General features: G+C 55.4%; 1 protein-coding gene across 1 annotated transcript in view; it reads left to right on the top strand.

Annotated features, from left to right (window-relative positions):
• Nucleotides 1–22651, top strand: part of HS6ST1 (heparan sulfate 6-O-sulfotransferase 1) — a 44104-nt gene that overhangs the window by 9873 nt on the left and 11580 nt on the right. The window lies entirely within an intron of this gene.

Below are 22651 nucleotides of genomic sequence, written 5' to 3'. Positions count from 1 at the left end.
TGACGAAAGACACTGTCATCTTTGCCAGGCCAGCAGCTGTGAGATGGACCGCCGTGGTCTTAGCGCCTGTCCCTGTGGCTGGTGAGACAAGCATCCTATTACAAGGTTGCGCCACTTACCTGTTTGTGTCTCTGGGCTGTTTTCTGTCCTGAGTTGTCTCCTAGTATGAAGTTTTGTGGGTTCTGTGCTCCCCACTTCCATACTGCAAGTCACTGTGAGCATTTGGTTTACTGATGCCTGTGCTGGTGTGGGCCAGGCAGGCCAGCTAGGCCTCTGCCCTCCAGCCCATGGCACCGAGTACACGTGCAGGGAATGGAGGGGAGTGTACCTGCTGACCTTGGAACCCCTTTGGGACCCCCTATCATTGGAGCTCAGCCAGAGGCCTGGAAGACTGAGAAGATGGACAGATGGCTGACTAACCAGCCATCCTTCCTACAGTAGGGATCCCTGAGGGCCTTCCTTGGAAGCCCTCAGCAGCTCCCAGGGCAGCCACTGCATAAGCCGAGCCCAGAAAGCCAAACAAGTATGGGGTCCTCCTGCCTCTCATCTCACACCCATAGATCCTTGTTGTTGGGGTCCCTGTGAGATTGGATTGGGGAAAGATTCCTGCAGTCGAAACCAGAGCCTGGAACCACTGTTCTGAAGTCGCAAGAGCCTCCTTCCCATCCAGTGAAAACCAAGGCAGGGCTTCCCCAGAGCGAGGCCTAGGTCAGGAGCCAGACACCACTGCCTTGGCCTCCACTCTGGTGCCTGTCCCTGTCTGCTAAGGGCAGTCCCTGCACAGTCATCCTCTGTGGACGAGGTTCCTGCACCTTCCTCTAGTCATCCCCAGGCCTTAGAATGTACCCAACCGCCAAAGCTCCACATGGCCCCAGCCCCATACACGAAGCATTTGCTTCTAGACCGCATCCCCAGCTGGCCTGGGAGGAGTGGCCCATGCATCACTGTCCATCTGAGGATTAGCTCCTGCTGCCACAGGGCTCATGAACGAACATGGGCAGCGGGTGAGCATCTCCCTGCCGAGTTATGAGCTTGAGAGCCTCACGTGTAAATATTTACTTTTCTGGAGCATTGGTGTCCTTGGAAAAAGAGAACCAGCAGACACCGAGTTTGGCGTTTGCATCGCAGCAGCAAGAGGCAGGATGGGGGTGTCGTCTTGGAACAGTCAGGCTGGGTGGCATTCTCTGAACTCCTGGTCCCCATTCCCTATGGGGGAAACTTCGCAGCCACAGACAGAGGTCCTCCGGCCAGACTGCAGCTAACGGGGGTGGGGAGGGGGCTTGTGTGAGGTGGACTTGCTGTGCCATGTGCACCCTGCTTACATTGTATGTGTGCTGTGCTGGCTGGGGAGCAGGACAAGCAGGTGTCCTCAACTGAAGGGCGCAGGCCAAGAGCAAAGAGTGACTGTACTGATCTGCCACACTCGCTCATTGACAGGCTGTGCTTGCTTATGCCTCATTCTCAGGGGCCCCACTTCACAGTTGAGGAAACCATGGCTCAGAGAGCCTGAATAATTTGTCACTTGGCAAAGATGGGATTTGCACACAGGCCTCTGGCTCCAGGGCTTCCTGTTACCCCCTCCCCAGGGTCCCCATGTGCAAAAGGGGAGCCAGGCATCTCCTGGTCGCACAGTTCAAGCCAGCACACTGCCTGCCATGGTGAACGGTAACAGGGCTGTGTCAATGATGGGCTTCCCCAGGAGCCCAAGATGGTACCATGGGTATCAAAGGCAGGTGGAACAGAGGAAGGGCAGAGCAGATGGCCTCCCAGGGAAATTTGGAGGTTTCTAATGTGCCCTATAAGGAGAGGCCTTGCCCAGGCAGACACAAAGCCAGGGAGTAGTAGGTGAGCCACTGCTGAGCGTGCAGCTCCTGCCCAGCGTGCAGAGCCAAGGCCTCACCTGTCCAGCTTCAAACCCTTGCCTCAGCCCTCCTTCCTGCCCAGCTCCCTGCAGCCCTCCAGGGCCCCTCATCCCAAGGAGGAGTGACCACAGCTCCAAGCACAGGCCCGTTTCGCCTCTCCTCTGTTCCCTCATGGCCAGAAGGCAGGCAGGCAAGCAGGTCTGGGCAGCTTGCTCTACTCACACAAGTCCAGACAGAAGGCTGCTTGTCGGCCCACCATCTGAACCCTGGAAGTTCAGGGCCTCCCAAGTCCTCCTTTAACCCATTCGATGCAAACTGTCGGAAAGCCCAGTCCTGTAAGGGGAAGTTGTGCTCAGCAGAAAACACCGTTTTTATCAAGTTAAAGTAGTCAGGTTTTAGCCAAGTGGATAAAAGGAGGGTGCTGAGATTGATGTGGGGTTGTTCAGAGCAGGAGCAAACCCTTGTCCTTGAGTAGTTGAGTGGAAGGGGAACCCAGCGGGCATCAGGCAGGGCTTCACCCAGAGGCACAGAATGCACACCAGGCCAGCAGACTCCCAGAATATGAGAGTTTTGCTTAGAGGTCCTGGTGCCCTGATACGTTCTTCTGGCTTATGGGCCTTGTTTGACCTCATGGAGCCCTCAATTTGCCTGTCAGATGCATAGAAGACTCGAGAAGCAGAGGCCAGCAGCCAGTGCCTTGGGCTCCCTCACACGCTGCCTTGTCTGTCTGGAGGACAGGCGCTGTCTGTGAGGCCCAGTCTGAACCGCACAGTGGTTCTGCATTTGGCAGGGACTCCCCACAGACGAAGAACCCTACCTAGCTAGGGAGATGGGCCTTGCTTGGCAGGGCAAGGTTGAACAGGATCCTGTCAACCCTCTCACCACCCCCATTCTGTGCATGCTCCCCGACCTGGGCCCTGCCATCTCTGGTACTGTGTCCATCTGCCCGCCAGGCCAGAGGAGCCTGTGGTGATGCTAGGCATGGAAGTCTGGTCCTAGGGCTGGAGACAGGGTTGATTTCATGGCCCTTCCAGTATGCCACAAATAGGGTGGCCAGGTTAGGAGTGGCACTGCAGCCCAGCCAGTCTCCTGCAGAACAGTGCCCTGTCCATTCATCATGTGAGCTATTCCGGGTCATTTCCAGAGGAAACGCTCCCTGGGAAGATAGTTGGTTACCGGAGAGGCTAGGGGTGGTGGCCTGCAGACATGTATGGCCTCCCCCAGGCTGCCTCAGCTCTGAGCCCTGACCAGGCCACACAGCCAGCTGGCGTAGGAGCCTGATCCTTGTGGGCCAGCAGCTGTTGCCTGCTGAGGTAACAGGAAATCCCAGCCTTAGCCAGCCTGGGCTTTGTGCTTGGAGCCTTGTGAGTTGTTTTAATTTCTTCAGCAGGTTTTTCCTGAGCCCTCGTCTGTGCAGTCTTGAAAGGGGTACCCACATCAAATCGTGGTCCCCATCTTTCCCCGCCAGGGCTGCCCAGCTGTGTCTGACAGGCAGCCCAGATGCAGGAGGTCCCAGGGGTCATGGCAGTAGACACACCCCATGGCTTGCACTGTCTGCTCCCTCTAGTTAACAGGGGCAACATGAGGGCCTTGATTCCCTTGGGTGACGTTCCTCCTGTCCCATCTGCCAGGCCATATATGGGTTTTCTCCAAGTTATGGTCCTTTGACATCTTGCTCTGGCTTAATTTGGATGCACTGTGGACCCCCACTCACCCGCCGGGGACTTGGCACTGGCCTGCAGGAACCAGTGGGTGGAGGGGCAGGTACTGTCCAGGTCACTGGGAGGTAGCTCCACTATTCTCCCATTACAGAAGCGGAAGCAGAGGCTCAGAGAGTCTAGGGAACTTGCCGAAGGTCACGTAGCTTAGGTAGCGGACTCGGGACTTGAACTCGGGTGTCCTAGAGGCCCATCTGGGACCTAGCCACACCCATGGCTGCAGCTGCTTGGCAGTTGTCATTGTAGAGCCAGTCCTCAGAGAGGGAGAGATGGTCCAGGATGGGCTCAGGTCCTCTCCGTAAGGTGCAGCCACTTACTGAGGGCAGACAGTCACAGGAACACACCCAGCCTTGGGGTGGGGGGTGGTCAGAGGTCATCCATAGCCTGGTTCATCTTGCATGCAGCAAAGAGGAAGCTCAAGGCTATGGAAAATTTTGTGGTAGACAAGGAAGCCATGTTTAAATATTTATCATCAGGGTTTTTCCTGGAGTACACACTCAAGCTGGGGACCTGATCAGGGAGTCATGAGCCCGGGACCAGGCATTCTGCTGTTGCTGTGCCCCCGTGAGTCCATCTGAGGCAGCTGCACTAGCTGACAGCACAGGACCTAGCTGCAAGCATGTGGTGAGGGGTCAGGAGGGCCGGCAGCCTTCCGTGTTCCCAGCACCCAACATGTTGCCAGGTGCCACCACGTATTCCTCAGGGACACGTTTGGCTTTGTGGCCCTGGCAAGAATGTTTTCTGGGGCTTAACTTTAGCCACAGAGAGGACCCAGTGGACACCAAGGAGAGCCTAGCCCTCTGCCCTCCCTTGCCCTCAGGCCAGCTGAGCCCCAAGTTCCATAGGTACCAGAGGATCCCAGGAGGGCCAGGCTCTAGCAGGCAGTCCATCAGGCCTCATACCTGCCCATGTGTTCCTGAGGTCAGGAGAAGTTTATTCATCTCTCTCCTCTGCTCAGATTATACACACAAGTGGCAGCCGCTGGTGTGATGAGCACAGTGTCTCTCCTGGGCTCCCAGCCCCCTCCCACCTCATGCATGCCATGCACATCACCCAGGAGAAGAGGTGACAGGCAAGCGCTACCACTGCAGAGGCCTTGGCCTTTCTTGGGCCAGCCACATGGCATGCCCCCTTCTCCAGTTTGAAGACCTTTTTTTTGTGGCCAGTACTGCATGTCACTGCCAATCACAGGCCATCCTCCACTTCACAGAGCAGTAGTCTCGGGCTGCGGCTACATTCGTGCGGACCTGGGGGACAATGGCCACCTCCCCAGGAGGGAGGGAGGCTGACCACAGGCCGCGAAAGGCACCACACTCACACAGCCACACACAGCTGCACACCCACACTCACACACTCCTGGCAGTAGCTCAAGCTGTGGAGCCAGCAGTGACTCAGAAACATTCTGGACCAAGAATTCCCTTTTTTCCTTACAAGTGGTGCGCACTTTGTGACGTTTCCTCCCATTTGAAATTCCTTCCCACTAGCCCCCTTTAAGAGCCAAGCAATTTTTCCACTGCACAGCTGGGCCATCCCTCGTCAAGCCCCCTCAGAGCAGGCCAGGACTATAAGGATGTGTCTTTTCAAGGAAGGTTTGCTGCTGTTGCAGAGGGGTGGAGGGGCAGACTGGAGCCAAGGCAGGCTGCCCCTCAGGTCCCTTGCCCCAGCAGAGAGGTGGGAGGGCTGGGCTGTGCAGGAGGTTCTGTCGAGGGTCAAAGGCCAGACTCCTCAGACAGCTGGACCTTGGGGATCCCTTCCTCCTTACTGCCCTCCCAGGAGAAGGGGTTCCGGCTAATGACCTTGACAGCCATCCTTGTTTCTTAAGCAGGTGTGAGGAGCAGTGTACCGTGTGTGCTCTCTGTGGCTGCCATCACCCCTCCCTCACCACACCTGAGACAACCTGAGTGGTTGTGCCCACGGGCAAGGACCCCAGGCTGGGATGGAGTAAGAGACTGCTGCATTGGTGGGCTGAAGCTAGTGCTGCCTTGGCTGCCTGGGGCTCGTCCCTGGGGTGGCTTCCTGGAGTGACCGTGGGGGCTTCTGGCACTGAGGGGGACTGGGAGCACATATGTGACTGCAGGGCTGAGGGCATGTGTGACTGCTAGGTAGGAAGCCAGGCTCCAGTCATGGAGCCTACCCTGTGCGCCTGCATCAGCCTCTCCTCCTCCTCCCCCTCCCCTCTCAGGTGTTTTTCAGGCTCACTTGAAGAGATAAATACAAACAGGTAACTGGACAGATAGTTGTATCTAGAGGCCCAGCTGCCTCTACCTTCCCTCATTGGAAGAAGAGGACAGGGGTGACTAGGGACAGGCCTGGGGCAGGGACTGTAGACCTCCAGCCACAGTTGCTGCTCAGCTGCTGGACCAGAGGCCCCAGAAACCCCCCACACCATACCTCAGGGAGGCACATGCCCACTACCCCCACCTACAGCCCCCCAGGTAGACACCCCCACTGCCCCCCAAACCACCCCTCCCCAGTAGACCCATATGCACCACTGCACATCAGGTAGACCAGAGGTGCAGGGTCAGGAGAGCGGGCATCTCCAGGACACTATACTTCCTGGGCATGGCATGTGGTCACGGGCAAGGCCCTGCACTGAGGCCAGTGTGGAGAGGGTGAGTGGGCCTACCATTTGCGCCAGTGTGCCCCATCCCTACCAGGTTCCAGCAGGGTGGTGGTCTTTGTCCTAGGCAACAGTTTCCACTTTATCAACCCCAGTGTCAGCCCAGGGAGCTAAGGAACTTAGCTCCTTAGCCAAAGTGGGTTGGGGACCAGGGTCCCAGCTTCCCAACCCAGGAGACTTACGGTGTAATCTTGCCTACACCAGCCCTACCCTTGGTGCATGCCTTGTGTGTCTGTGACTCTGTGCAGAAATTTGGGGTTGAAATCTGTTGGGGGTCCCTGGAAAAGTCCCCCATTTTGCATAAGGAGCAGAAGGAGAGAGCCAAATGAGGTTGGTAGAGCGGGACTTAGCTCACCCAGACCAGGGCCTGACATCTCCTGCTGTCCCAGCCTGGGCCTTAAAAGAGAAACCTGATGTTTATTGGATGGTAAAAGGGACCAGTGGTCCCAGCCCCAAGATGTGGGGCAGCCTTCTGCCTGCTGAGGCCTGGTGTTTTTGCTGTTGTAGACCTCGTATCTCTGCCTGGCAGATGAACAGTGTTTGCAGGACTGGGAGCTGGTGAGGGGCCATGAGCTGCTTTTCACCACAGCCCCCACCCTGCTGGCCTCTGTCCCACCAACAGCTGGAGTCCCTCAAAACAGGCTGGGTCCTGTTTTGAGTCATTTATGTGTCTTTACCCTTTGCTGAGGACCTGGCACAGATTAGGTCTTGATCTTCAGAGACAGAACCCTTCTTAAGCCCCACTGCGCTCCTCAGCAGTGTGAGACCTCAGGCAAGAATGATCTATCTGTGTCTCTGTTTCCTCATCTGTCAAATGGGGCTGGGGTGGACAGTACAGCCTGCTGGAGTGTCTGGAACCCAGAGGAAGGGTCCTGGGTAAGAGGGCTATTCATTCTGTTTACCTTAAGATGACAAGTTTTGGATAAGATTGAATTCACAATTTTTGTGGTTGGTAATGACTTCTTGCAGTTTGTTGAGAGCTGGGGCAGAGGGCTGGTTCCTGCTGGTGGTCCTGCAGCCAAGGGCCAAGCCAGAGCCTCCCGGAGCCTGCTCACCCCTGTCATTCATTCATAGGACAGGGGGGCAGAGCACCACCTCAGGGTATTTAGGGGTGTGAGGCCCCCCTCAACCAGTGGAGTTCGGGTCACCAGCATCACATGTGATAAGATGTGTGGTATGGGGGCTGGAGAGGGGGCTATGTGCTCCCTTGCCCCCAAAGTGAGAGACGGGTACTTGCTGAACCCCTGCTGTGTCCAGTTAAAGAACAGAAACAGGATTCTCAGATCACCCCTGGGTCCTGGGCTGGGTCTGCATGCATTTCTGCCCCATCCAAGGCCACACCTGGTGGTCTAGGTCTTCTTTTTGGTCCTGCAATTCCCCAGGATAGCCGAGGAAGTACCCCCCTTCTCAGACATACTCCCACTGGGGCAGATTTCACTGGGTGGACTCTCTTTGTCACCTAGTCACTGAGGGTCCCTTGGGGTGACTGTACCCAGAGAAATGACTTCTCTCCTGAGGAGCCTGCCGTGGTTTTTTTCCTTGAGGACTTGCCTGGCACAGGGCTGGCTGCAGAGCCCCTATCACGAGAGAGCCTTTTTTTTTTTTTAATTTGTTCATATATGCATAACATAAGATTTACCATTCTAACCATTTTTTTTAAAAGTACACAGTTCAGTGGTTTTAAGTCCATTCACATTGTTGTACAACTGTCACCACCATCCATCTCCAGAACTTTTCCATCTTCCCAGCTGAAACTGCCCATGAGACACTAACTTCCTAGTGTCCCTGCCTTCAGCCTTTGGCACCACCATCTACTCTCTGTGTCTGTGAATTTGATGACTCTGTAGACCTCACATAAGCGGAATCTGCAGTATTTGCCTTTTTGTGGCTAGCTTACTTCACTTACTTCACGTCGTTAGGATTTATGCATGCTGAAGCCCGTGTCAGCACACAGCCTGAGCACTGTGTGACTGTATGCTATGTCACATTGTACTTATGCATGCATCTGCAGATGGACTCAGCCTGTCGCTATTGTGGATCCTGCTGCTGTGAACACAGGTGCGCATTTCTGTTCAGGTCTCCACTTGCTCTTCTTTTGGGTGTATAGCTGAAACTGGAGTTGCTGGGTTATATGGTAATTTGATGTTTCCTTTCTTGAGGACCCACTGTACTATTTATATTCCCCCCAGGAATGCTTCAGAGGTCTACTTCCTCCACCAGAGCGAGTAGGACAGTCCAGAGCACAGTATGGATAATGCTGGGGTGGGAGTTACTACCTCAGAGAGCTCTGACTTAGAGTCTTGGGGAAGGAGTCAGACAAAGCCAGGGTCAGACTCTGGGCCCTGATGTTGGGGAAAGCAGAGGCAGAGGACAGCTCTTAGGGTCTGGGCAGGTGCAGAGAGAACTGGGTAGATCCCCACCCTTGGGAGGTGTGGAGCCTGAACCCACAGGCCACAGGACAGAGCTGAGGAACGGGGGCTGTCTTAGTTGGCTTGTCCCTGCAGTGGTCTCCGTGTGGACCCCACACCGGGCCCAAGCCCCACCCTACTGCCACCACCACCTAAGAGGTCCAGCATGGCCAGTTCAGCTTCTGCCTGGCTCAACATGGCCACAGACCCCTCCTCATGGAGCCCTCGCCTCAAGGTAGCCTCGCACCTCAGAGGGTTGATTGTTAATTCTCAGTGCCTGTGGCAGCCCTGAAACAACCATGTCTATACTGAGGGGTATGAGACTCCTTTCATCCATGGCCTAAGGCTGCACACATGTGCGCTCTGGGTGCCAGACACCCCCGAGGTCCTCTCTGCCTTTCTGTCCCTGTAGGCCCTATGCAAGCCAGCCCACAGGAGGCTGGGGGTGCATGCCAAGTTCTCACAGCCTCAGAAACCCCGGATTTATGAGGAGCCCTGCACAGGGTCATTTATGGCTCTGGAGGCTCCCGGGTGTTGGGCTGTAAGAGACTTGGTGCTTCCCTCCTGGGTGGGGGGGCTTCTGAGGACAGGCAGGATAGTTACAGCCCAGCTGGCACCACTTGCCAGCCTGCAGCCTTTATGTTGCTCTGTTTTCTGATTCCCACCGAGGTTGGTGTCAGCTCAGGGATGGTACCTCTTTGCCTCTGAGCATGCCGCTCAGCAAATGAGGACCTGGATGACAGAGGGGAGACTTCTCAGCTGGCAGGAAGGGTGGAGGCTACCATCCTGTGGCCAGCCTTCTAGACACTATTCGGGCTTTGTGTTTGTGCCCCCACTTTGAGAAGTTTTAGAAGTATGTAGGGGTATGTGTTCCCACTTCTGAGTCCCTCCTGGGCCTGGTGAGGCCACCCCTCTTGTGCACTTCACTACAGAGCCCCAGGAGGGCGTGCAGTGGGGCCTTCATGCTGCTTTGCAGCCTGGACTGACTCATACCCCATCTCACTAGGCCTTCCACTCTCCTGGGTTGACTGGGTGCCATGCCTGCCCAGGCCCACACCCTAAAGCAGTGCCCTCAGCAAGCAGAGGATCCATCCCTAGGTCCCTTGGGGCCCATGGTTTGCTGCTGCTGCTGCTCCTTTAGCAGAGAGAGGCCCCCTACTCTAGTGGGGGTCGGAGCTGTGGCTTCTGGGAAGTACGGAAGCTGCCCTGCTGATCTCCCCAGCTCTGTGCAAGGAGATTGGCTGATAGGTGGGTGATGGCCACCAAAACAGCCACCACTGCCTGCTTTTGGTCTTGGTTTTATGGAGCAAATGCATGCTGTCTTGTCAGTTTCAGTCCAAGATTCAAAGCCCCGGCTTTTCTTTGAGTCTTGCTCTGCCCAGGCCCCATGTGGCCCTAGAAACAGTGGGAGACAGGCCAGACCATATTGTTTGATATGTCCGTGGCTGAGAGGTGGGCCAGGGCAGGAGTGTCTGAAGGGAGAGAAAAGGGGAGAAGGAGGTTTACTGAAACAAGGTTGGGACAAACAGTGCTGTTTCACAAGAAGCCAGGTGTGCAGGAGGGCACTGGAAGGAGAGGAGAGCAACTCCACCAGGACCTGTAAAGACTGACACACTGGCCTTGCACAGGTGGAGGGACTTGCAGCCACACAAAGGACCCCACACTTGGGTCTGAGCCAGCACCCAGCATGGCCTTGGGAGTTCATTTGCAGCAGGAGTGGGAACGGAGTTGGGAGGGTCAGGCATGGGGCCAGGAGGGTGGGTGTGGGGAACTCAGGGCCAGACAGGAGGAAGATAGCCTGGGGAGGGATGTCAGTCTGACTCAGAGCCCTAAGGAGCTCCCCTCCCCTGGAGGCCTGGCAGGCAGAGGGAGCCATTGGCTACAGCTGTGTGGTCCCCCCCTTGATGTATTAGCCCTTGCTCCCAAGGGGGTGATATGGGGCTGAGTGGGCACCTGTGGCACAGGCTGGGACCTTGGTCATGAAAGGGGTGTGTGTCTTCAGGTAACTCCTGGGAGTCCTAGAGCCCCTCAAAAGTGGTAAGAGGGCCTGCATTCAGCTGCATGAGGCTCAGCAGCAGGAAGGGTGGCTCTCCCTGGACCCACCCTGAGCTCCCAGCCATGGGCTTTGCCCACTTGGAAGCTTAGGGAGACACACGTGTCCATGTGGGAACCTTGGTGGGAGTATGTGGCTGGGGGGAGGAAATAGTGGGCCCTCCCTCCAGTGCATGGCAACTTTGTGCTGCAGCCTCTTGGTCTTGTCTGTGGGCGCCCTGGGTTATGTGACTTTCCATGGTCAGGGCCCTACAGTCTCCTGCTCGCTAGGTGCAGGCTGTGGCCCTCCATTCCCAACTCCCACATGCTGGCACACTCTGTCTTTGAGCCTGGGTGGGAGGTCCCCATAGTTTGTGTGCTGCCAGCAACAGGGAGGCAGTGTGGGTATTGTGTGGGTGCTGGGGACCTGTCATTACCAGGGAGGAGGAGCACCGGTGACCAGGGACTTTTTTGTGAACAGGCAGAAGCCCAGCCACAGCCCCATTGGGAGATGGCCTGTTTCAGAATCTCCTTTGCACACATTGCACACACCCTCCTGCATGAGTCAAGCCATCTTTTCCAGCTGGAGCCCGTCAGCTGACAGCACCCCACCTGCCCTCTGAGCCCGCCCCCCACCATGTGCCCACTGAGTCACGGGTCCTCTTCCTTGAACCACATGCCCTAGCCTTCAGCCCTCAGAGGGCCCTGAATCTTCTTCAGAAGCTGCTCCTTTTTGCTTCAGCATCTCCACCCACATGTTGGGCCCATCCCCTGCAAGGTGGCCCAGGTTCAGTGCTCACAGCTGGAACTCTGGCCCCGCTGTGCTGCCACTGTCCTTTCCTGCAGGCATCTCCCCAACCCTGGACTCTCTGACATCCTTCCCTGTCACCCCCATTACCATGCCCCAGCTCATGGGCCCTTTCTGCCTGCTTCTCATGGGAAGCAAGGTCTCTGAGCTCCTGGGCACAGAACACACTTCCCCTCCAGTTCAAGACTTGAGGCCTGGCTTGTTTCTGTGTTCAGGCTGGTATGGGCTCTTTCTTTGTCTGCACAAGGTATAGGTATCCCCGTCCCATGGGCTGCCAGGTTTCCTCAAATGCCAGGCCAGGACCTTGCCCTAGCCAATGTCCTACTGGGCTTGGACTCCCAAGAAAGGATCGATCGGCAGGTGGGGTGTCTGAGTGGCTTAGTGGGCTAAGTGTCTGACTCTTGATTTTGACTCAGATCATGATCTCAGGGTAATGAGATTGAGCCCCACATCAGGCTCCATGCTTTAGCAGGGAGTCTGCTTGCGATTCTTTTCCTCTCCTTCTGCCCTGCCCCACCGCTAGCTCTCATGAGTACACGGTCCTCCTCTCCTTCTGTCTCTCTTTCTCTCTCTCAAATAATTTTTAAAAGGGGGTGGGGGAATAGGCAGGGCTCTGGAAATAATCCCTCTCAGGCCCCTTGTCTCACCCCTTTTACCCAAGCTGGTTCCTGTGCTAGTGTGGCGGAGGGGGTGGGGTGGGGAGGGGGGCTGGCACCTGGGGCTTATATGGCTCTGCCCCTACTCTCCTCTCCTTTCCTCAGCTTCCTCCCCACCTGGCTCCCTCTACCCCAGGCAAGGTCTGGCTCCCCACACACACACACCCAGGAGTGCAGGGGTTATCTTCTGGACCCTCTCCCCCAAAGCTGCCCTGGGATCAAGGAGCTTGGCAGGGGTTCACCAGGTGGGCAGCAGGAGGAATGTGCATTTGGAGGACCCCGAGGAGTGAGAGAGTTGGACAGAGGAAAGGGAGGACCAAGAACCATGTTCAAGGAGATGAGGCTAATGGGCCACTGGCTAACAGAGATAGAAGTGTGAGCAGGGCCCAGGCCATTTGTGCTCAGGGCCCTGGGGCAGAGTTGTTAGCATGTGTCCTTCCAGGGATGATCTTCCTGCAGATCTGTCCAGAGGCCTTTCTTGGGGCCCTGCTTGCCACCTGAGCACACCCATACCTCCCGCAGATGGAGAAGGCTCCAGCTGATGTAAGACGGCAAAGCCTGGTACCGTGAAACAGGGAAACTGAGGCTTGGAGAGGCCCTGGCCCCACATCCTGACTGCATGTGGAGTGGACCCTCCCAATCTCCTTTGCTCCAGGCAAGGCATCGGCCCCTGGAGACCCCAAGTCATGCAGCCAGGGGTTTCCCCTTGGGGCCAAGGCCAGCCTGCTAATCTCACTCAGAAGTAGGTGCTCTGGCTGATGCACCTGCTGAGCTCCCCTGGTACCTGGGGCCCTTCCTGTCAGACACCTGGCCCCCACGAGGCTGGGAGCGGGGAGGATGCCAGCTGATGAGGCCACTGCCTCTTGTCCCTCCCCATACCTCTGGTTTGGTGTGGCCTCCCCAAACCTCCGGACCCTGCAGATCTCTGAGAACAAGCCAGACCTTTTCCTGTTAGGCACTCTGGGTCTCGGGACAAGGGCACTGGATAGTGGAAGTAGGTCTGTCCCACAGCTGGGATTCTGAGGGTGGAGCCCCCAGCCTGGTGCCCACACGTGGATATTTAACAAAGATGAGATGGACAACAGGCTCCATCTTACCATTTTATCATGTGAGGTGAGACACCCCGTATAGAATGGGGCATGGGCATTTTTGACCCCATTCCCTTCTTAGAGGGAATGCATCTGACTCTTCCCTGAGGACTGTATTGCTTCTAGCTTACTTTGTAAGCTCTATCAGTTTAAGAGAATTCTCATTCTATTGCTACTTTACTGAGAGTTTTATCAGGAATAGGTGTTTCATTTTATCAAATGTCTTTTATACTTCTGCCGCAGTCTGTGATCTATTGGTATGATAAGTCTCATTTATGAATTTTCTCACAGTAACCTATCCTTGCATACGTTGGGTAATGTGACTTGGCCATAGTGAGGTATCTTCCATTTGTTTTGCTGTGTAGGATTTGGTAAGATTTTTGTGTGGGTTTCTTTTACACGTGCAATGTGAATAAAAAGGGCTGTAGTTTTCCTGTCTTCTCTTGTGTTTGTCTGATTTTGGTGCCGGGGTAATGTTGGCCTCGTAGAACAGGTTGGCGAGGCAGACGCTCTTCTTTCCCAGTGTCTAGAAACGTTTGCATAAGGTTGGATAATCTGTTTAAAAATTTGGTAGAAGTAGCCTGGCATTTTCTTTGTAGGACTTCCCCCCACCACCACCTTTTTATTTTGAAAAATGAACCTACAAAGTAGTGAAGCTTTCAACCTTAAAACCAGACATACTGATTGTCACTGCTTTGGCATTTGGACAGGCTCACCTGTGCACATGAGCTCTCGCTCCGCATACCGGCATGTATCTGTGTATATACTTACTTACACGTACACGTGTAGGTGTACTTACGTGTGTGTCTGCTCTTTTTTTTCTTTTTGGCAGAACAATTTCAAAGTAAGCCACAGACATTTCTCAGTACTTGACTACTCGTAGGAGGATTTTTAACTACTGTTTTGATTTTTTTTTAAGGTGATATAGGGTTACTTATGCTTTTTTATATTCGGCGTGTGGTTTTTCTCTCTGTCTCTTGCATGTTCTGCTGGTGCCCCCATTCATGGCTGGCGAGAACAGGTAAGTCCATTGTGGCTGTTCATTCTCTGGAGGCCTTTCTCTCCTTCCCTCATGGCTGGGTCCAGGGGCCCTGAATTGGGTTACCTGTCGGCCACGCAGTCGCTAAGTGGCAGAGCCTTTGGCAGGTTGAAAGACTACAGACTCGGTACCCTGTGCCTTGTCCAGCTCATCTCAGAGAACCTATGTCTGGGATTGCTCAGTGGTGTGGATGCCCCTGGTAGCTAGGAGACTTTGGCAGAGGAAGCACTCCTGAGCCTCAGTTTGCCCATCCACAGAGGGGGTCTATTGTGGTACCTACCTAGATCTTATAGGAGCAAAGCTAGTGAGTGCCTGCTAGGCCCCACTCCTCACATCAAGCATCACCCTCTTTTCTTCCACCCCATAGAAGCACTTGATGGAGGGCTTCTTAGTTCTAGACAGGTTGGTGTCCCCAGCCCCCAGGATTAAGGGTCACTGCTGAGACGACCACTCTCCCAGCACATGAGCCGGAGGTAGTCACCTTCCCTGGGAGAGCAGAGCTGGGTCACAGGGACCATAGCAGGGAAGAAAGTGGGACACTGCAGTTAATTTGAGTATCGGATGACTCTGTCTAGAGTTGCCATTTAGGCTCAGAATGTCTGTGTCTGGGTAAAGATAGTGTTCAGAGAACACACAAAGCCGTCATTCCCCAGCACATTGTGCTTGTGCAGGTGATGGGTGCACATGGAAGAGGGAGTATCTGCCCCCTCCTGTCCATTCAGAGGCTCTGTGGGACCAGACGCCAGTTGTGGGATCAGCGAGTTGAGCTTAGAGGGAGTCCCAGTGGTCCTCAGCCCACCTCTGGCCCTCCTGACCCCCTGAAAAGCAGACAGCTGGTAGCCTCATGGCCTTGGAGACATCCTTGTGGCTGCTGGGGAGGCCCCCAGCTTCCCAGGCCTTTGACTCTGCATCTCCTGTGAGAAAAAGCAGACGGTATCAGGTATATAAAGGCTTTTAATCTTGCTGTCTTGTTTGTTTCATAATACATGCCTTGTTATGTAAAATAGCAAAAAACGTGAGAAAAATGAAAAGGAGAAGAAAAAGTAGCCCAGGGCACCAGGCCCTGGGACCAGCTGCCTTTGCTTTTGGCCCGTTACATTTCTGTCCCAGTTTTCATCTGTGCCCAGTTTAGTGTTTCCCAGAATGGCATCGAGTTGTAGCATGAGCTCTGATGTGGTACTTTTGCTCATCATGCACATGTATGCTCCCATGTCACTGCAGAGTCCCCAGAAGGGCTGCGTCTCCCAGTTGCCATGGAGTTGCTGGGCACAGGTATCAAGCTGTGTGCCCCTGAGCTCGAGTTAAGCCCTGAGCTCTTTGTAGCCTGGCAGGGACCGTGTCCGCCAAGCTATATTGTGCTGCATGGACTGTCCATGCTCGGGCTTAGCTGCAGGATATATCTTGGCACAGAATCCCAGAAGCTGCTATTGCCTGCTGAATGGCAGGAGCAGGTCCAGCCCACACGTGGGCTGCGCAGCCTAGCAGGGCCTCACACAGCCTCCTACCTCCCTCATGGGCCCTCACCTTGTCCTCTTTGGGTCCAGGCAGCTGTGGCAGGTCCACAGGTCCAGACTGTGTGGATATGGATGAAAGAGCTCAGCAAAGGTCTGGAAGCCACAAGAGCAAGCTCATGAGCCCACGGCTGGGATTCAAGCTGACGACAAGCAGAGGCCACGGCTCTAGAGGCCAGGTCATGGGCTGAGTCAACAACCACACGGCCCCACCCAGGGAAGGAGTAGGGCACAGTCACCTTACCTTTAACCCGAGGTGAGTGTGTGTGTCCAGGCAAAAGTCTCACCTGTTGGGTGTCAGAATCCAGCAAGGGCCAGGTGGGCAGGCATGAGATAGGAATGGGCAGCCCCTGAGCACCATGAGCATCCCAGTGGGGTCTGGAGGCCTGGTTGGAGTCACCTGCTGGTCAGCCCCCACTCTGCTGGAGCAATGCCCAGGAGCAGCAGGCAGGAGCTTGGTAGAGTCTGAGGGCAAAAGGAGATGTGAGGTCCTCACTCCTGGAGCAGAGCAGCACTTGTGCTCAGGCGAGAATCCAGGGCTAGGGTTGACCCAGCCATGGTTGGTCGGGGGACTGCAGGCATTCTCCCAGAATGCCATCAGCCAGTCCTTTGCTAATGGGAGAAGCCTTTTCCAGAAAGGACCATGCTTGGGTTGGCGGAGAGCAATCCTAAGCCTCACCTCACTGGGAGGATGCAGCCCCCAGTGAGACCCTGGGTGGGCCTTCCAGAACCGCAAACAGCCACAGTCTTTCTGGTCACCTGCCAGGAGGAGCCCTTGTGGGCCTGGCATCCCAGCCATCACTGCCCAGCCTCTGGGCACCTCAGTGTCAGAGCTGTCGGGAAAACAGCTCCCCAGCAGGAGGCCTGCTGAAGCTCTCGTGCACCCTTACCATGTACTGTGGCATGTAGCCCTGCCCATAGCTGGGAAGTGCATCTCCAGGGAAAGCGGCCCTACCCAGACTTCATTCGCAGGGCATCCCCAGCCTGAGGTCATAGATGTGTCCACTGAGTTGCTCTTACAGGGAAGATGGAGAGTGACTGACACATAGGCTGGAGCTGGGAGGGCCACTCATGATACCCCAGCCCTGGCTTAGGACTGTCTCCCATCTGTGCCAGCGCAGGTGTGGTGGGTATGGCCTCCACAGCACCCCATAGAGCACGCTAACCTGATGGCTAAGTCCCCTCCTGCCCCACGGGTCTTTCAGGGGCTTTGTGAGGGGCCAGTTGGGATCACAAAGGTCAGGGGCCTTGGGGAAAAAAACTTGGGCTTCCTCAAGTGTAGAGCCCCACTCCCTGGTCAGTTGCCCCAAGGAGGAAGGTGAGGGCGTCAGGCTCCAGAAATGCGGTGCTTGGGGTCCAGTGTGGGCAGTGGTACCTGCCTGGCCAGCACCTCAGAGTTTCTGCACTACAGAGCCAGGGGGCTGAGGTCATCTGCTCTGCTCTCCTAAAACTTGGCTAATCTTGTTTGTAAATGGAATATTTTCATCTGCTACAGGTGTTGTTGGGGGAGGAAGAAGGGCCTATTAGAGGTATTTCCTAAACCTAAACTAATCGACTTGTTTTTCTTCGTGTTTTGTCAACAACTTGGAATTTTTAAACAGACAGAAATTTTCTTTTTCCCACTGTTTAATAACGATGTCCTTTCATTGCTAAAATCACGAGCTCCCCTCTGCATTTGTGCTCTGCCCTCCCGCATCCCACCTCCTCTTCCTCTGGAGACTTGTCAGGAATGCTCCTCCTCCAGGTGCTTCAGATGTCAGCTCCAATGTCACAGCTCAGAGGTCCTGTCAGACGCTGAGCTGGTATTAAGGTACCCACCCTTTCTGCTCCGGGCACTGGCCACTCTTTCAGCCCTTCCAGGTACTAAGGAGGGTGGAGCTATACACGTCCTGTATGCAGCAGGTGCCCCACTGAAGGGGAAAAGAATAAGACCAAGGAGACCGTGGAGCCCAGGATGGGGTGCTGAGCCCTGAGGCAGAGAGGTGAGGTCACCAAGCTCCGACCTCCTGTACCTGCCTGAGCTCTGTGCATCTGCCCAGGACTAGAGGCTCCTCTCCATCAGGGTTGTAATTCTCTTTTACAGACAGCCTTTCACCAGGCCTTTACAGGAGCCTGGGAGGTCCAGGAGGTGAGCCTGAGTAAGGCCCAGAGGGGTCCTCACTCTCCCCAGGCCTCATGGTAGGGGACAGCTGGCAGAGTCTGATCCTGGAGTGGCCCCGTCCATGAGGATGCCTCAGATGCAGAGAGCTCCATCTCTCCCCAGCTCCTGGAAGCCTACCTGGGAGCACACGATGAAGGGGTGGGGGCTCTCGGCTCCCAGTACCACTCCTGTGGGGTGCAGGGCCTCGGTCAGCCTGTGCCAGCAGCAGGCAAGAACTGGTAGCCGGGGTGCCCCTGTGGTAGAGGAGTTAATACATGAACCTGCAGGCAGGGGAGGCCTGCTCAGGGTCCTTCTGCTGTCAGGAGCTTGCTGGAAGGCCCTGTCCTCAATTTCTATTAGTCAGATAGCGTGCCTCACCCTGGCCTGCTGGAACCCCCATACAAGAGCTCTGCTTATAGGTCCTTTCATTCTGGCAACTCCTCCTAACAATAAGGGCCCAGCACCAGGCTGAGGTGTGCAGACTAGCTCCTGGTGCAGGTATGCCCAGCATGGGGAGCCCTACCACCACTCCCCTACACACCCTGCCTGTTTTCAAGACCTTGGATCCCAGAGGCCCTAGAAGTTGGTGGGGGCAAGATCAGAGAGGCCTTTCTGGACACACTTAGGGGCCCTCTACCACCTTCGGATGGGGGCTCTTCAGAGCATGGGCTTCTCCCTGGGAGCTAGACTGTGTGACAGCAATGGGAAAGGGTGAGGACTCATGGCAGCCCTGCTCTCATGCCCACTGCTCCCTGCTTCTGCCCTGTGAGAGTCACACCCGCCACCCATGCATCCTGCAGCCCCATAGGAATGGGTCTTCACCCATCTGGCTTCCCAGCAGGGGACACTGTACGGTTAGGTCTCCACCCCAGCTCTGGGCCTGCAGCAGTATCAGCAACCATCTGCCCTCAGGCAGGGGGAGCTGGAGGTCTTGCATGACTGAAGGAGAGCCCATCCAGGAAGCCCTCTCAGGATGCCACAGCAACGTACTGCCCAGGCCGGGCCAAAGTCCAGGGCTTTGGCTCTGTTCCCCGTGACCAACGTCCCAGGGAAAGGGTATCAGGAGGATGGTCACAGTGTCCTTGTGAAGTGTAGCAGCTCTGGAGACGGTGCATCCTAGCGGCTGGTCTGGATAGGTTTTTTTCCTTTACGGAGACCACTCTTGACTCTTAATGAGCTCACTGAATGGATTGGAAATTGTGTTCATAGTTCACTTTAAAAAATATCACAGCTTCTGGCTGTGGTTTAGTGAGTGGTCAGCAGGTGGCCAGTGGCCAGTCTTGCCACAGAGTGACATTTACATGCCTTCTGGGGCTGGGGGGTGGGGTCAGTTGTCATCAGACACTTACGGTCTGGGTCCAGGTGGGCCTGGCCTTGAGCTCTGGCCTTGAGCTCCAGCACCACCACCAGCCAGCTCAGTGGCTAGGTTTGCTATTTAACCTCTGTGGACCCAGTTTTCTGATCTGTAAAGTGAGAATACTTCCTTCCGTGGGATGCTTCTGAGTGTCCAGGATGACCAGGGTAAAGTATTGGGGTTCATCAAATTATTTCAGTCATTACTGAGCTCCTGATCCCTGGGGCCCACCCCAGACAGGACTGGCCCCACCCCAGGAGCTTACCCTCTGATCACACCAAGGTCATTCCACTTTGGCCCTGAATAGGTTAGGTTCAGAGACCTATTCTGGTCTCTGAACCTATTATTCCCCTCCTTTTGAAAAGGAGCCCAGTGTAGTTAGGCCCAAGTGGTGGTGCAGCCACAGGAAGCACCAAGAGGCCAGGTTTTGTCAGTCCTGCCATCCGAAGAGTAGGGCTTCTGCCTCATGATCCCAAGTAACTGCTGGTGTTCTGCAGTCACATCCACACTCCAACCAGTAGGATAACGGGGTGGGGAAGGATGGCGTCTCCACACCCATGCTGATGGCCAGACTTAGTCACACAGCCACACCTGGCTACAGAACAGTTCCTGGGCTTCTTGCTCCTCAGGACTTCCCTACTGTTTCCTAAGCCTGAGGAGTCATCTGGGGGCCCGAGTAAGTGTTGATCCCTGTAGCCAGACTCCTTCAGTAGGTGAGCCAAGGAGGCCCTCCTCACTTTGCTGGAGGTGGGCACTGCCGGCCAGTCCGGTGTGCACCCCCCTGCTGGACAGGCACGCCAGGCCACGTGTGTGGAAGCCCTGCTGCTCAGTCCCTGGCCAAGCACAGTTCAGCCTTCAGGGGCCAGTCTTCTGTGTCTGCGTAAGCCACGCCCTCCCCATCCTCTCCAACACACAGACCGATGGGGGGGCTCAATCAGACTTCACTTACCCCCGAGCTCATATTCTGGTGTTTCGCCAAGGACAATGTCAGCTGTTGGCTGTACCTGTACTAGGTGGAGGGGCGGGAACTGGCCTGCGCTCACATAGCCCCTGATCACAGACCTTGGTATTTTGGGAAGCAGGGTGAATTGACCACAGCTGTTCTGTGGACATGTTACCCTAGAAGGAATGGCCTTCCACAGGCATTTTGTACAGTGCATTTGGAGAGGGGGCTCCAGCCTGCCACCACCAGCTCAACATCTGGTGATCTAGGTCTCCTGAAGGTACCAGGTGGGGCCTGCTCCCATGGTACTGGGTATGGTGCAGGAGGTCAGTCATGGCCAGAGCCTGGTACTCGTTCCCTCTTGTACTGCCTAGAAACTGGTCCATCTCCTCCTGCCCATCCTCCCGCTGCCCATGCCAGCACTGAAAGGGCCTCACCTCTCCCTCGCACTCGGCTCCCTCCCTTCAGCCAGCACTGCTCACCAACCAGCTCTGTTAATGATGCACATGGGGATCCTGGGTCAGAGAGGAAGGGTGACCCAGCTGACAGCCAGCCAGGTGCTCCCCCAGGTGAGATGCACCTGCAGCCCTCTTCCTGTTACAGCCCCACCTAGGGCATTCGAGGGGAATCAGAGCCGAAATTCAGACTTGCATTTTTGTAAGGTGGTAAATCCTCCATCTGGATTCTGTGCTGGGTCATTTTACTGCACGAGCTACATTCCCCAGAGCTGGCACATGCACCCCTTTCCAAGACCTCCAAGAACAGTAGGACCGGGCTACTGGGTGCTGTCAGGCATGGGTCCTGGGGCCACCAGCACCTGGCTTAGAGTTGGCAGCAAGCAGTCCTGATGGGACTCTGCTCAGTAAGCTAACCACAGCAGGTAAGGCCATGGCTCCTGGCTCTGGCCACCCCTGAAGTTTGTCATTTCCTTCCTGTAATGTGGACCCAGGCCTCGGTGACAGCCCTGGCTGCCCTGGCCTGCTGTGCCCACAGGCCCTGGGGTGAGACAGTAATCAGAGCAAGACTTTGGGGAGGCAGGTCCCCTGGCACACCAGCCTCAGTCAGCCCATGAGTGAGGGCTGGAGTACTGTGGTCAGCTCTCACCCACCCAGCAAGTTCTCCTGAGTCCTCCCTCTGAATTCCCAGATACTTCTCAGAGTAGATCCTGGCCTCATGGTGTGGCCTCTGTCCCCACGAAGGGGGATTCGTGGACCCTGGGAGGCCAAAGTACACAACTGGGGTAGAAAGGGGCATGAGTACCCCACACGGAGCTTCCCTGACCAGTCTGGGACCACCCCCAAGATCACCTTCAGGAGGGAGAAAGGGGCTGGTCCTCCAAGGGCACTTCTTGTGACCCATGGCATCAATTTTCTTCCAATGACTGTGTATCCAGGAGTAATACAGTGGTATGTCCTTTTTTTTTTTTTTTAAAGACTTTATAATTCTGGCTGTAAATGACAGTGTCCTCACCCACAATTAGGGAGCTGCAGCTCTGTTGGCACTGGTTAGAAAAATCTGCCTTTACTTCAGGATGTGAGTTTACAGATTGGTGGGTTGGGCCCTCTTTCACAGAACCCCTGCCATGGGAGCCCACGGCCCAGGAAGCAGGTGAGCGGCAGTGAGCCTACCACTCTGAGATGCCAGCCAGCTGGCGTGTTGTCATAGAGGATGAACATCACAAACCTGGCCCTTTCCTGTGGCCTCTGTGTACCCCAGCGCCCCATACCAAGCAGCAGAGATGTTTCTGTAATCCCCATTCCTTTATTTCAGTTATTTCAACAGTGTGCATTCATTGTAGACAATACAGAGATTTCTAAAAATGTTAAAGTAACCCATTTAGGCGAATGGGTGTTCCCCAGACTTTCAGCTTTGCTGTGAGTTTGAAAATGTTTATAATAAAATGCTAGAAAGAATCCATAACTTCACCATTCTGAGGCAGCCCCTTAATTGTATGCCTGCCTGCTGAGTAGCAGTCATGGAGTGCAGCTGGGGGATTGGCGAGGGCTCTTCCACGCATCTTCGCCTCCAAGAGGCTCTGCTCTGACACAGTCTGCAGTGGGCAGCTACGGTCTCCTCCCTCCCTGGCTTCCATGTGTCCTGGGTAGCTAACGTGCAGCCAACATTCTGCAGTGGCTTTGCCACATCCCAGCCCTTCTTGTTAGGGCACAGAGCTAAAGCCCAACCGGCCCCTCACCCAGCCACAGGGTCCTGTGCATTCACCCAGCTCTGCCTGAGCCAGTTTCAAAGTCTGGTTTCTGGTCAGAGCCCTGGGCTGCCCGGAGAGGGTCGGGAGTGGGTGGGTTCAGGCATGGGGTTCAGATCAAACCCATACTCTCGGGGCAGAAAAAGGAAGATAAAGCCTCCTCTGGCCACTGGTGTTATCCGTGGGAGGGGCAAGGAGGCAGGGCTTTATTGCCAGCAATTTCCAGTGAAACAGGGCAGGTGTGGGCTCTGGCCTTTGACCATTCACCTC

This window comes from Neovison vison, chromosome 3, assembly GCF_020171115.1.
Source record: "Neovison vison isolate M4711 chromosome 3, ASM_NN_V1, whole genome shotgun sequence".
Taxonomy (NCBI): domain Eukaryota; kingdom Metazoa; phylum Chordata; class Mammalia; order Carnivora; family Mustelidae; genus Neogale; species Neogale vison.
The sequence above is the reverse complement of the archived record's forward strand: the minus strand, read 5'-3'. Positions and strand labels throughout refer to the sequence as shown.